A 13343-nucleotide genomic window follows, 5' to 3' on the forward strand; every position below is an offset into this window, starting at 1 on the left:
ATGGCTGAGGACTATGAAGCGCGAAGTAGATGATGAATGGAGATGTGTTGAATTAAAAGCTTAAGATAGAGACAACTGGCGAAATCTAAATGAGTCCCTTTGCATCAATAGTCGTAGGAGGAGATGATGATGATGATGAGATAGAAACTGGCAAAGAAAAAATCTGAATGCTGAGGAGCTAATATCCTTAACTTACAATCATATATACTGTAATTGATTATGGTTACGGTTGAATTTTATCTACCATGATTTACACCCCGCACTCTTTTTGCTACCTCTCCTTTAGGAATTTCAGTCAAATTACTCTGTTAAAAAATACCGTAACTTTGAACGCGTAAAAAGTCAATGATTAATATTTATTCTAGGAGTTTATCATTCACTTCATCATTAACTTTATAAATTTTCAGTGATAAGTCATGTTTGTTGTCGTATAAAAGTGGCGGAGCGCTTGATCATTATTATCATCATTATTATTATTGGTATTATTATTATCATTATTACTATTATTATTATTAGCATTACTAGCGAAACTACAACCCTAGTTGGAAAAGAAGGATAGTAAAAACCCTAAGGTTCTAACAAGGAAAAAAAGCCCAGTGAGGAAAGAAAACGAAGAAATAAACTACAAGAGAAGTAATAAACAAATAAAATAAAATATTCTAATAATAGTAACAACATTAAAATAGAACATTCATATATGAACTACAAAAATGTCAAAGAAACGGAGGAAAATTAATAAGATAGAATAGTGGCCAATAAGATAGAATAGTGGCCCCGAGTGTACCCTCAAGCAAGTGAACTTGCTTGTCAAAATATTATTTCAAGAATACATACAAACCTGTTGCACCGACACTCGAATCAAGCTCTTTTTGTAGTTCTAATTATTCACTTTATTCTATAGGATTCATTATAATGACATGAACTATTCTAAAATTTTACCGTGAATACAGAGTACTGGACCAAAGTTGTGGTAATCGCACAAATACTCAGGATTTTATCTTTATCAGCAACATGAACACATTCATATTGTCAACCTTATTTTCAATTTTTTTATGTCATATATAACGTAGTTTTCAGGGGTTACCTATGGCAACTATAGACATATTATGTGTATTAAACATTTGTTGGACCTTTAACGATTAAAATTTTTTTAATTATATTTCGTTAAACTTCAAGACCTAAATGAAACATATGTTGAGTATAAAGCAGTAATAATTTTAATAGATAAAATAACCATACCCATAACGTCATTATTCAGGATGGATAATGATTCGTAGGTGTAAACAGATCTAGAACAAATTTGATTTCACCTTGCAGGCAACTTCCGTAAAGTCCTATTCGACATGTATGAGACCGGAGAAGGTACACTACTAACATGGAAATACCTTAATCGTATTATGGTTTTGCTTAATTCATTTCTGTTGGAATAAATTCAGCAATCCTCTTAACCTTAAAATGAAATGTGTAATTATTCAATTTTTTAAATTGAAATACGTAATTTATCAAGAAAACAGTTAAACAGCAAATCATGAGAAAGAAATATATACGGAATTTAAGTCATACAAATTTAATTTTTAATCACTGCTGACTTGATTGGAGAGTAAATCATAAAATTATCTAAATGCCTGTAGCATAATCAAAAATATCTAAAATTCGGAGGCATTCCTCCAGCTCTTTTTAAACTTAAAATGACCCTGTACAGTTGGACTTCTCATTTAAAAGTTAACCAACTGCAGCCAAAGGTCGCTTGGAAATAACCCATCAATAATAAATGATAATCCTCTTTGTATACTTTTTTAGAACAGTAAAGAACGAGTGATATTTGTTTGAACCTATCCATATAAAATAAACTTTACAAAAGGAACATTTGGAAATGAGAGTATAGGTATCAACTTCTAATAATCTATATGCAATATATTTATCAATATTTATGATTTTCAAATGAGTTAAAAAATAAATATCATTAAGGGTTATAACTAACAGCTTTATTACTAAGAGATACTTTTCCAGAGAAGTAGAGCAGACTAAATTTATTGAAATCTATCGTTTTCTAAGTTTGACAAACGACCCTTCCTTTGTTGTTCTTATATAATTTTCAGGATAAGGGAGAAATGGAAATAACAATCTTTGAATGACTTGGCTTGATAATATTACTAAAGAAAAGTGATTTTCTTTTGTTACTTGTTGTTTATAAGATTTTGATTGGATCATTTATGATGTTCAAGGACTATTATATTGTATAAAAAAGAATAAGTCATACTTTTGCAATACTGTAGCTACTATAAAAACCTTTAGGATGTAAATGAACGACGTTTTATCTCCCGTGGTAGAATTCGAACGCAAGTGCTAGAGGATAAAGGGGGTGCTACTTATGGAGTAAGCGGTTTGAGATAATGGGTAAGGTAAGTGTCTGGTATGAATTACGAAAAAGGCCTCATCCCTCTCCCCCTCAATCTCTTTAGGACACACATACACATACACATACACATACACACACATATATATATATATATATATATATATATATATATATATATATATATATATATATATATATATATATAGTACTGCATATGTTATATTCTAATAATTGTGTATTGAATTGACATTATCTTAGTGGCATCCAAAAATCAAGAGAGAGAGAGAGAGAGAGAGAGAGAGAGAGAGAGAGAGAGAGAGAGAGAGAGAGAGAGACTTACCTTATTGCCTTATTCTATGTTTGGATTCACCCAGGTCCCTCAGTGTGAGGTACCTCGTATATCCACCAGAGTTGCTAATGCATCTTCCGGTATATTTTGCATCTTCCAGTCTTGGATGGTCTGGGATGCATCTTAGGTGTTCATCGAGCATATTCTTAAACACATCTATGTTCACTCCTGATATGTTTCTTAGTTAAGCTGGCAGCACAATCAATAGTCGCTGCATTATCGATGCTAGTGCGTAGTGGATTAATGTCCTGTGTGCCTTCCTTAGTTTTCCTGGTATAGTTTCGGTCACTATTAAACTACCTCGGCTTGCTCTTTCTGGTATTTTTAGCTCCATGATGTTTTCAGTAATTCCTTCGATTTGCTTCCATGATTGTATTATCATATAGCATTCTCTTCTCCTTCCTAGATTGTACAATTTAAAAAATTGCAGTCTTTCCCAGTAATCAAGGTCCTTAACTTCTTCTATTCTAGCAGTAAAGGACCTTTGTACACTCTCTATTTGTGAAATATCCTTTTGGTAGTGTGGGTACCATATCACATTGCAGTACTCGAGTGTACAGACTTGGGAAGTAGATGCTTTACAGTATGAGGACCAACGATGTGAAATACCCTACCTGAGTCATTGAAAACAACATCGAATATAGACACTTTCAAAGCAAATCTCAGGAAATATATGTTTTCTACAAGATTTTAGTTACAAATTTGTGGACTGGTTTTAATGTACTTGTGTATATCTGTTTTTAATGTTTTATGGGGTCTACTGTAATTATGCACACAGCATAGAGTTTTAATGAGTTTTACTATTTTTAAGTTATCTTTTCTTCTAGTTTAAAGTCATAATAATGCAAGTAGTGGACCAAATGTATTTTAGTTGGTAGTAAAAAGATTTACATGGAAGCATCTATCATGTAAATGTTAAATTTTAATGTAATCAAAATATCAGTAATCACTATACTGTATGCTGCTTTATATATAATGTATAATACCCAATGTATATATTTGGAAATAAAGTATTATTATTATGTTTTTATTATTACTACGTACAGAAGTTTTGTACAGCATAATAATGTGTTCAGCTTTTCTTGCTTTAAAGTGTCTGAATAGCATTCCCATTTTTGCTTTACATTTAGCCAACAGTGTTGCTATTTGGTCGTTGCATAACATATTCCTGCTTAACATTACACCAAGGTCTTTAATTGCTTCCTTGTTTGTGATTGTCTCGTTATTAGGTCCCATGTATGCTTATACCATTTTTTCTCTATTTCAATAATTTATTAATTTGAATTCATCGGAGTTAAATACTATCCTAATAATCTCCGCCCATTCATATATTTTGTTTAGATCTCTTTGTAATGAGTTCCTATCTTCATCACAAGTAATTTCTTTACTTATTCTTGTGTCATCGACGAAACTTTCACCACAGTGTCTTTAACATTACAGTCTATGTCTGAGATCATAATAACAAACAGCAGTGCAGCTAATTCCGTACCCTGTGGCACGCTAGATATTACCTGAGCTTCATCTGATTTATCGTCATTTGCAACCACTATCTGTTTACTGTTTTGTAGAAATTCTTCTATCCATTTTCATATCTTTCCCACAATATGATGCTTTCTCATTTTTTTCTCTAATATATTATGGTCTATCTTGTCAAAGGCTTTTGCAAACTCTAGATAGACCACATCTGTGTATTTTTCATTTATCATATTTTCATATTATATATATATATATATATATATATATATATATATATATATATATATATATATATATATATGTTTTCATAGTGTGATATCAGTTGGGTTTCTGTACCTTTTCTGGGCACAAAACCGTGTTGACCTATATCAAATTAATTATTTTTAACCAAATGATTCATAATTTTCTTTTTTATCACCCTTTCATACACTTTCATAATATGTGATGTTAGACTAACAGGTTTATAATTGCTTACCTCTAGTCTTGATCCACTTTTGAAAATAGGGGTTATATATCCTAATTTATGTTTAACATATATCTCGATCATATCTACACTTTGTCTTAGCAGTATTGCAAGCGGCTTCGCGATAGTGTGTGTAGTTTCTTTTTTTTTTTAACAAAATTGCTGGAACTCTATCTGGCGTGGCCGATGATCCATTTTTAATTTCGCTTATAGCCTGCACAATATCTGCTTCATTAATGTCTATATCCGTTAGATATTCAATATTTACTTCTCTCATTTCTGTTTCATTATTCTCATTGGCAATTCATGACATGAATTCACTCTTATATCTTTCTGCTAGTATGTTTCACATTTCCTTTTTTTTTATTCATTAACCATCCGTCAATTCTTAGAGGGCCTATTTCTAATCTCCCTTTATTCATCTTTTTTGCATAAGAGTAAAGTACTTTGGTGTTTTTCTTGATATTTTGAAGTGTCCTTTATTCTAAGTCATTTTTTTTTATTTTCTTTCGATTGTATAACCTTTTTTTCTGCATTTTCCATCATACTTTTTATTTCCATAATTTTCCATACATATTTTTCTTTTGCAAGATTTTTCCTCCACTTTCTAATTTTCCGAAATAACATCCTTCTGTCTCTTGCTATGCATGTCTGATGTTATTTTTTTTTTTTTTCGGTACATATTTTTCAACAATTTTCTCCAGTATTTTGTACAGTATATACGGTTTGACCTGTATATTTTCCCTTACTAATACATTTTTTCCAATCTTTGTTCAATTCTTCATTTATTTCTAACCATTTTATATTCAGACTATAAAAATCATATTTTCCATATCCTTCCCATCATTTTGTGCTTTGTTTATCTCTAGGTTCACTTGCTTTGGAATGGACTACTAATTCTATGACATTGTGGTCTGAAATTCCCGTGCTATACACTATTATTTCTTTAACATAATTCACTTCATTCACAAATACTAAATCTTGGACCTTGTCCTTTCTTGTTAGAATGTGGTTTATTTGTTGCATATTATGTTCTAATAGCATATCTTGAAGCTTTTCAAATTGCCTCTTATATTTTGCGCTACTATTACTCTCTTTTTTATATTTATATATACAACCATTTTTTTCTAACCGTTCTTTCCAATCCACGAAAGGAAAGTTAAAATCTCCGGATAGGAGTATATTCCAGTCTTTATGGTTTCTACATATATCATCTATTTTTTTCTATTATCATGTCAAACTCCTTAGTATTTGGGGGTCTGTAAACTACGTATTCACTAATGTTTCATATTCAAATTCTACCGCAAGCAATTCACATTCTGCGTTGCTGTATTTTTCAGACTTTTCCTTGATTTATGTCTCTGCCATATATTGTGGTTTCCCCGTGATTCCTATTTGTTGTGTCTGATCAATATGTTTGGAAACCCTTTATCTGGTCATCACTGCTAGTCTCTTGGGAATAGCATGTTTCACTTATATTTTATATATATATATATATATATATATATATATATATATATATATATATATATATATATATATATATATATACATATATATATAAAGAAATTATATATATATATATATATATATATATATATATATATATATATATATTCAATTTGGGTTAGTTCTTCTATGAACTCTATTTTCCTTTTAAAGTTACTCCTGACTAAACCCTGTGCATTCATCACTATAGTGGTTTGTGTTTCATCCTAATTATCTAATATTGATGACAATATGGATTCTCCTATGTTTCCTCTCTGTTCTGATATGATGTTCTTTTCTTCATTTCCAGGAATTCTGCCATTAAAAAATCAAACTTTTCTATTATATTTGCTCTTTCGCCTTTATATTTATTTTTGTGTGTATACCTTCAATTATCCCCATATCTGCACCAACCCCTGACATTATAGATGCACTTTTTGCAGTTTGTCTCTAATTGTGTATATTTGGGTATAAAGGCATCATATCTTTGGGCCTTTTGTGCATAGCGCGGTATATACTCGGCTTTTTTTTTTTTTTTTTAATTTCTGCTTTCATTTTTCTTGTCTGTTTGCTTTTGAATTTTCTGACTTTCAATCATGATTGTAGGATGCATATTTTGACAATTTTTGTTGAATTTGCATCCTTTTCCTTCTTTCAGGTTTTTGCATATTTTTGGATGGAGATCTCTGCATTCGTCTGCATATCCATCAAAATATGCACATTTACCATATATTTCATAATTATGGCATATCTCTGGATGCTTGTAGTAGCATCTTTCGCTAAATATGCAATTCCCTCTTTTCAGTAAATTTCAGACTATATCTTGGGTCTATTATTTGTTTCCATCTGATTATTTATTTCTTCGTTTGTTGCTGAATGGCATTATATGTTGTATCAATGATTTCCTCTACATGCTTACACATATCCTGTTTATTTTTCTCTTCTTCTTCTTCTTCTTCTTCTTTTTCAACTATTTGTAGATTCAGTCTCGACTTGATTATATTTTCTATCCAGACTAAGCATGTTGAGCAGAATAACTATGTGTCTTTATTATTTTTTTTCTTGTACTTCACCCCAAGTAGGGTGTGTTGGTACATGACATGCATCGCATTTCCTTAACAACTGTTGCGAATTAAGAATACTGTACCACATCGTACATGTATTGCACCACTTTGGCATCCTTTTCCAAATGCATCAATCACCATATTCACCATATTGGACTTTTTATTGTTCTTGAATGGAATGTGGTGATTGGTGTAAATTTTCTTTATAAGTCTCTTTATCACCAGAATCTTCTTTGGAATTTCTTCTATTATTTTGATGATGTTTTCCGCAGACTTGCTCCAGTTTGTTGGATCATATTGTTTCAATATGTTTGAGAATATATTTCCGTCACACTGGTTGGAGCTATTAAAGGCCTTTGTTATCAGTAGGTCTATTTCTTGTTGTGCCAACTCATGGAATTTACTATTGCTCTTGGTGATTGCAGCAATATCCCTCCATTCCTTGCTTGTGTTATAGGCTGCCATCTTGTTCAGATCTTTAGTAATTGAAAGGATAATTATCCTATGCCGACGTTTTATTCCACTTTTCTGACCTCAAACTAATCACCGACTATTCACGAAAACTTGTAGCTAAATTGCACTCGATAGCCTTTTGTTATTTGCGTTAAATCAGCTGATTTCTCGGATCACAAAATGAGACTCAGTAGCATACAGTAACACTCACTCTCAGAGAGAGAGAGAGAGAGAGAGAGAGAGAGAGAGAGAGAGAGAGAGAGAGAGAGAGAGAGAGAGAGAGAGAACTGCATTTCTGCGGATAAACTGTCGTTTAGAGTTTTTCAAAACAACGGGAAAACTGCCTTTATTTCTCCATTTTTTATTTCGTGTCGCCACGTGTTTCGAATCCCTCGGTACAATAAATCTCTTTTAAAAGGTGTCAACATAACTTTGAACAAAACTTTAATGAGAGAGAGAGAGAGAGATTGCTACTTATCTTCGGTTGTATCTACGACCTGTTGAGAACATTAGACTGGCGACGCAACCCATACTTATTTCATAACTTATTTCTCTACAAATTTACGGAACTTCATCACCATGAGAAAGAGTAAATATTAACCTTATTCCACGAAACGAGAATAGTGACAAAGTTCATATTTCACTTTAATTGAATTACAAAAGTTTAAAATACGCATTTTTTTCTGCGTAAACACTTGCAAAGCAAACACGTAAGATATGAGAACTAATCATAAATTAAGTGACTACCGCTTGTGCCATATGACTATGGTTCGTTTCAAGTTTAAAGCCAAATTGAAGCACTACTTAAAGAATTGGTATTGTCACTTTAATGAGAGCGTAAATGCTTATATTTCAAAACTGAAATATACCAACCACGGTCCAGGAGGGAGGGAGAGAGAGAGAGAGAGAGAGAGAGAGAGAGAGAGAGAGAGAGAGAGAGATTAATCATACCTCCAACCTTTTAAAGTTAGGAGAAAATTAATGATTAAAATATATAATACGTTATTTCATATATCTAATATTTAAAAGAAAGAGAGAGAGAGAGAGAGAGAGAGAGAGAGAGAGAGAGAGAGAGAGAGAGAGAGAGAGAGAGAGAGAGAGTTAACCATACCTCCAACCTTTTAAAGTTGGGAGAAAATTAATGATTAAAATTTATAATACGTTAATTTCATATATTTAATATTTAAAAGAGAGAGAGAGAGAGAGAGAGAGAGAGAGAGAGAGAGAGAGAGAGAGAGAGAGAGAGAGAGAGAGAAACTAATGATTAATATATATAATACGTTATTTTAGATATTTAATATTTGTTAAAAAGGAAATCATAGCACCAGTAGAATAAACTTGACTGCTAAAAACTTTATTAATTTTATGTGTGGAAATGTATTCGTCTTTTATAATTTATGAATAGATTGTCAATCTACAATTGTTGGACTGCCACGGTTGAATAATTGATTGACTGAGAATTCTCTGGCATCGTAACAGTCTCAAATGTACATTAGATGTAACGAGAACTCGAGGGATAAATACTGGCGTAATATTTCTTAAGATGACTTCGTACAATTCTCGATAAATTATCGTTTTCAAACCGTCGCTCTCAAATCACAAACATGAATAGAGCTGATTTTAAGAGCAAGCGTTTATGGCGTTGCATTTTAAATGGTTACGTTTGCATAAAGTTTATTTGCATATTGTCCTCATTGACCAAACTATTCAACCAGAAATTTGAAAATTAAGATATTCGGATATATAGAAAATACGTTGTGTAATACTAAGAGCATTACATTCTTACTCTGAGTGGCCAGTTATAAGCAACGAAGGGGGAGGTGAAGGGGTGATTAATATAGCTCTTTGAAAGGTCATTGGTCACATTAATTCACATCGACCTTTATATCAACAGAGTGGAAATGTTTAATAGACAAAAATGTCATTCTAACAGAGTTAAGGTCACTTAGTAGCCTAAAGACCTTAATTACTGCTCCAGTACAGACTGGCCCTTCGGCCTTTCTGTTACAGTAAATGCCGTCTCTGCTGAATAAGTTAACTTACTTTGTTTGTTATTATACTCTTACATTAACCATTCCAGTAAATGTACGAGAATTCGTCAAATGAGCAACAATTAGACTAAACGAAAATAGAAGGAAATATACGAAATAATAAAAGTACAGACGACGTTAGTTGACCTTATCAGTGAATTAAAAAAAGGTTTATGTTAACATTAAAGAACTAGCGGGGCACTCAGTAGAGAGCAGACCTACGCCGCGGCAGCTTATTTCTTTACCTTTAGCTTGACTTTGAATCCTTGACCTTTGACCTTAACATGTATTAATTGACGTGGATTTTCATTCACTCAAATATGAACCGAGCTTGAAGTCTGTGATAACGATGTGCAGACTTATGGCTGATTATGTGAATTGGACCTTTTGCTTGACCCTGACCTTCGATCTTGGCCTTACAAAATTTAATTTCCAGCTTTTTACATAAAAGTTAATCCCTGCAAGTTTCACTACGCTACGATTAAAATTGTTGAACGTGAGCTGTTCACACACACACACACACAAACACACACACACACAGGGGTACAACCAGGACCCACTAAGAGACGCTCTTAGTGGGTCCTGGGTAAAACATTACCCCCTTCCAACTTCATAGCGGAGGTAAAAAATTAAAGAGAAAAAAATAAGGAGACATTCTTTAGCACATTTCATCTGGAGATTTTCATAATCAAGACATTTAAATGAACGCAAATCTGAAGTTTTATTAACTTTAATTATAAAGAAAAAAGCAGGATCTTTAAACAAAAAAATTGTCAGTTTCAATTGTATGTTGTTACTCCGCCTATTGATCGCTAAGTCCGCCTATTGATCGCTAACGTTGGAACTCGATTTTAACCAACAGATTTTTAACGAAAACAAGAACTTCTTTACCTCAAGTTTATTGTTTCCTTTGACAATCTTATAAGATTAGGTAAGTCAACATACTCTTCTCCAGAATCCTGGGTGATTTTCCACAAAATCATCGGGGAATTTATCCATGAATCCTATGGAGATTTACCGCAAAATCATGGGAGATTTACCGCAAAATCATGGATTTACCACCATTATCCTGGGAGATTTACCCAAAAATCCTTGGGATTAAATCCCCGAACCCTGTGGAAGATTTACCCCAAAATCCTTGTGATTAAATCTCCGAATCCTGTGAAAGATTTACCCCCCAAATCCTAAGAATTTGCCCACAAAATCCAGGCGGATTGATCCCATAATCCTTTGGTTGATTTAACCACGAATCCTCAGGATTTAAGTAAAAAGGCTTGGGGCATTTAACCATGAATCCTAGGGTATTTAACTCCGAATCCTGGGGGATTTAATCACAATTCCTGTAGGGGATTTAACCACAAATGCTACGGAGGATTTAACCACATATCCAACGGAGGATTTAACCACAAATACTACGGAGGATTTAACCACAAATCATACGGGGGATTTCACCACAAATCCTGCAGGGGATTTCACCACAAATCCTGCAGGGGATTTCACCACAAATCCTACAGGGGATTTCACCACAAATCCTACTGGGGATTTCACCACAAATCCTACGGGGGATTTCGCCACAAATCCTACGTGGAATTTCACCACAAATCCAACGGGGGGATTTCGCCACAAATCCTACAGGGGATTTCACCACTTATCCTGTGGGGATTTAATCCCGAACAATTGGGAGGTTTCAAGTCAGAATTTATAGGGAATTCAACCCAAAACCCTTGGAGATTTAACCATGAAATCCGGGGATTTAACACCGAATCCTCGGGGATTTAACCATGAAATCTGGGGATTTAACCACGATTCCTGGGGGATTTGAATCCGAATGCTTGGGGCATTTAACCACGAATTCTCGGGGATTTAACCTTGTATCCTGGGGGGATTGACCACGAATCCTGGGGTATCTAACGAAACACCCTGTTGGGAAATTTAACTACAAATCCTATGGGGGATTTAACTACAAATCCTTTTTGGGATTTAACTTCAAATCTTATGAGGGATTTAACTACAATCTTATAGGGGATTTAACCACAAATTCCGTGGGGGATTTAACAAAAATCCTGATGAGGGACTTTATCCCGAACCCTTAGGGTTTTCAAGTCCGAATCCTTGGGAGATTTAATCCAAAATCCTTGGAATATCTAACCCAGAATCCTTAGGGGATTTAACTCAGAATACTTGGGGGATTTAACCCAAAATCCTTGGGGGATTTAAACCCACAATCTGAGGATTTAACCACGAAATCTAGGAATTTAACCACGAATCCCAGGGAATTTAATCCGATTTCTGGAGATTTAACCACAAATTTCTGGGGATTTAATAACGAATTCTAGGGGGATTTAATTACGAATTGTGGAGATTTAACCATGAATTCTGGGGAGATTTAACAACAATCTAGGGGAGATTTAATCTTGAATTCTGTAGGGATTTAATCACGAATTCTGGGGAATTTAGTCACCTATTCTGAGGGAATTTAACCAAGAATCCTGGGGGAGATTTAACCACAAATACTGGGGGGAGATTTAATCACGCATTCTTGTGAATTTAACCATGAACCCTGGGGGACTTTTAATCACGAATTCTTGGAGATTTAATCACGCATTCTTAGGAATTTAACCATGAACCCTGGGGGACTTTTAATCACGAATTCTTGGAGATTTAACCACAAATCCTCGGGGATGTAATTATGAATTCTGGCTGGATTTACCCCCTGACTCCTGGGGTAAAACTATTTACAGGTTAAAAAACATATCGCAAAAACCCTTCATTAGCACCAAGAAATTTAACAGGTTAACAATGTGTTTTTTTTTTTTTTTTTTTTTTTTTCTTCGAATGAAGGCAAGACGGTTTAGGAGAACAAATCAAGATTGTTGTTGATAACTAAAATTGCCTCTGAAAACATTATTAAATGAGCAGCTGTTTCTCCAAAGAAAATGTGTTTACGAAGGATATAAAATGACTATGAAATGGTAATAACAATACAGATATTTCGAGATTTTCGAATAATTGATATCATAAAGCCACAAATGGGCCTAAATGTTCAAATCTTCCTCTAAATGAATCATATTGATAACAATTATACCTATAAATTAATAAAAATTAATTAGACATTTATGATTTAATCGATATGATAATCACACTCAACTAATTACTTAATGAGTAATATAAGCGAAATGTTTAATCAATACACTTGAAAAAAAAGGAACTTTAATCAGAAATTCTCCGTAAAACATACACTGTTCTCAGCCGAATTTCGGTAATTTTTACCCTACTTTGTAATTATCTTTTACGGGTTAGTAACTGTAATATCGCTCCTTTACGTAAACATATCCGTTTTTAAAACTGTAAATATCTGGCAACATTTATACCAGGATTTTTACCGTTTTTCTTTACGGCAAAATTTAAACAGTGCATATTACGCTCGTAAAAAAGAATGTCATCTGTATTAATTTCAATTACATTAATATACTAATTTAATTACACCAGGAATAATAATTTTTATTACATCGTTAATAGGTAACTCGAATATATAGGCATAATAGAAATAAATACAACGGTAATATATGAATCAAATACACTAGTAGACAGATCTGTTTGTTGTATTGATAAATTAACTAAGTCAGATTAATTATAATTAGCATACATCAGCACTGAGAGC

Source organism: Palaemon carinicauda, chromosome 4 (assembly GCF_036898095.1).
Source record: "Palaemon carinicauda isolate YSFRI2023 chromosome 4, ASM3689809v2, whole genome shotgun sequence".
Lineage (NCBI taxonomy): Eukaryota > Metazoa > Arthropoda > Malacostraca > Decapoda > Palaemonidae > Palaemon > Palaemon carinicauda.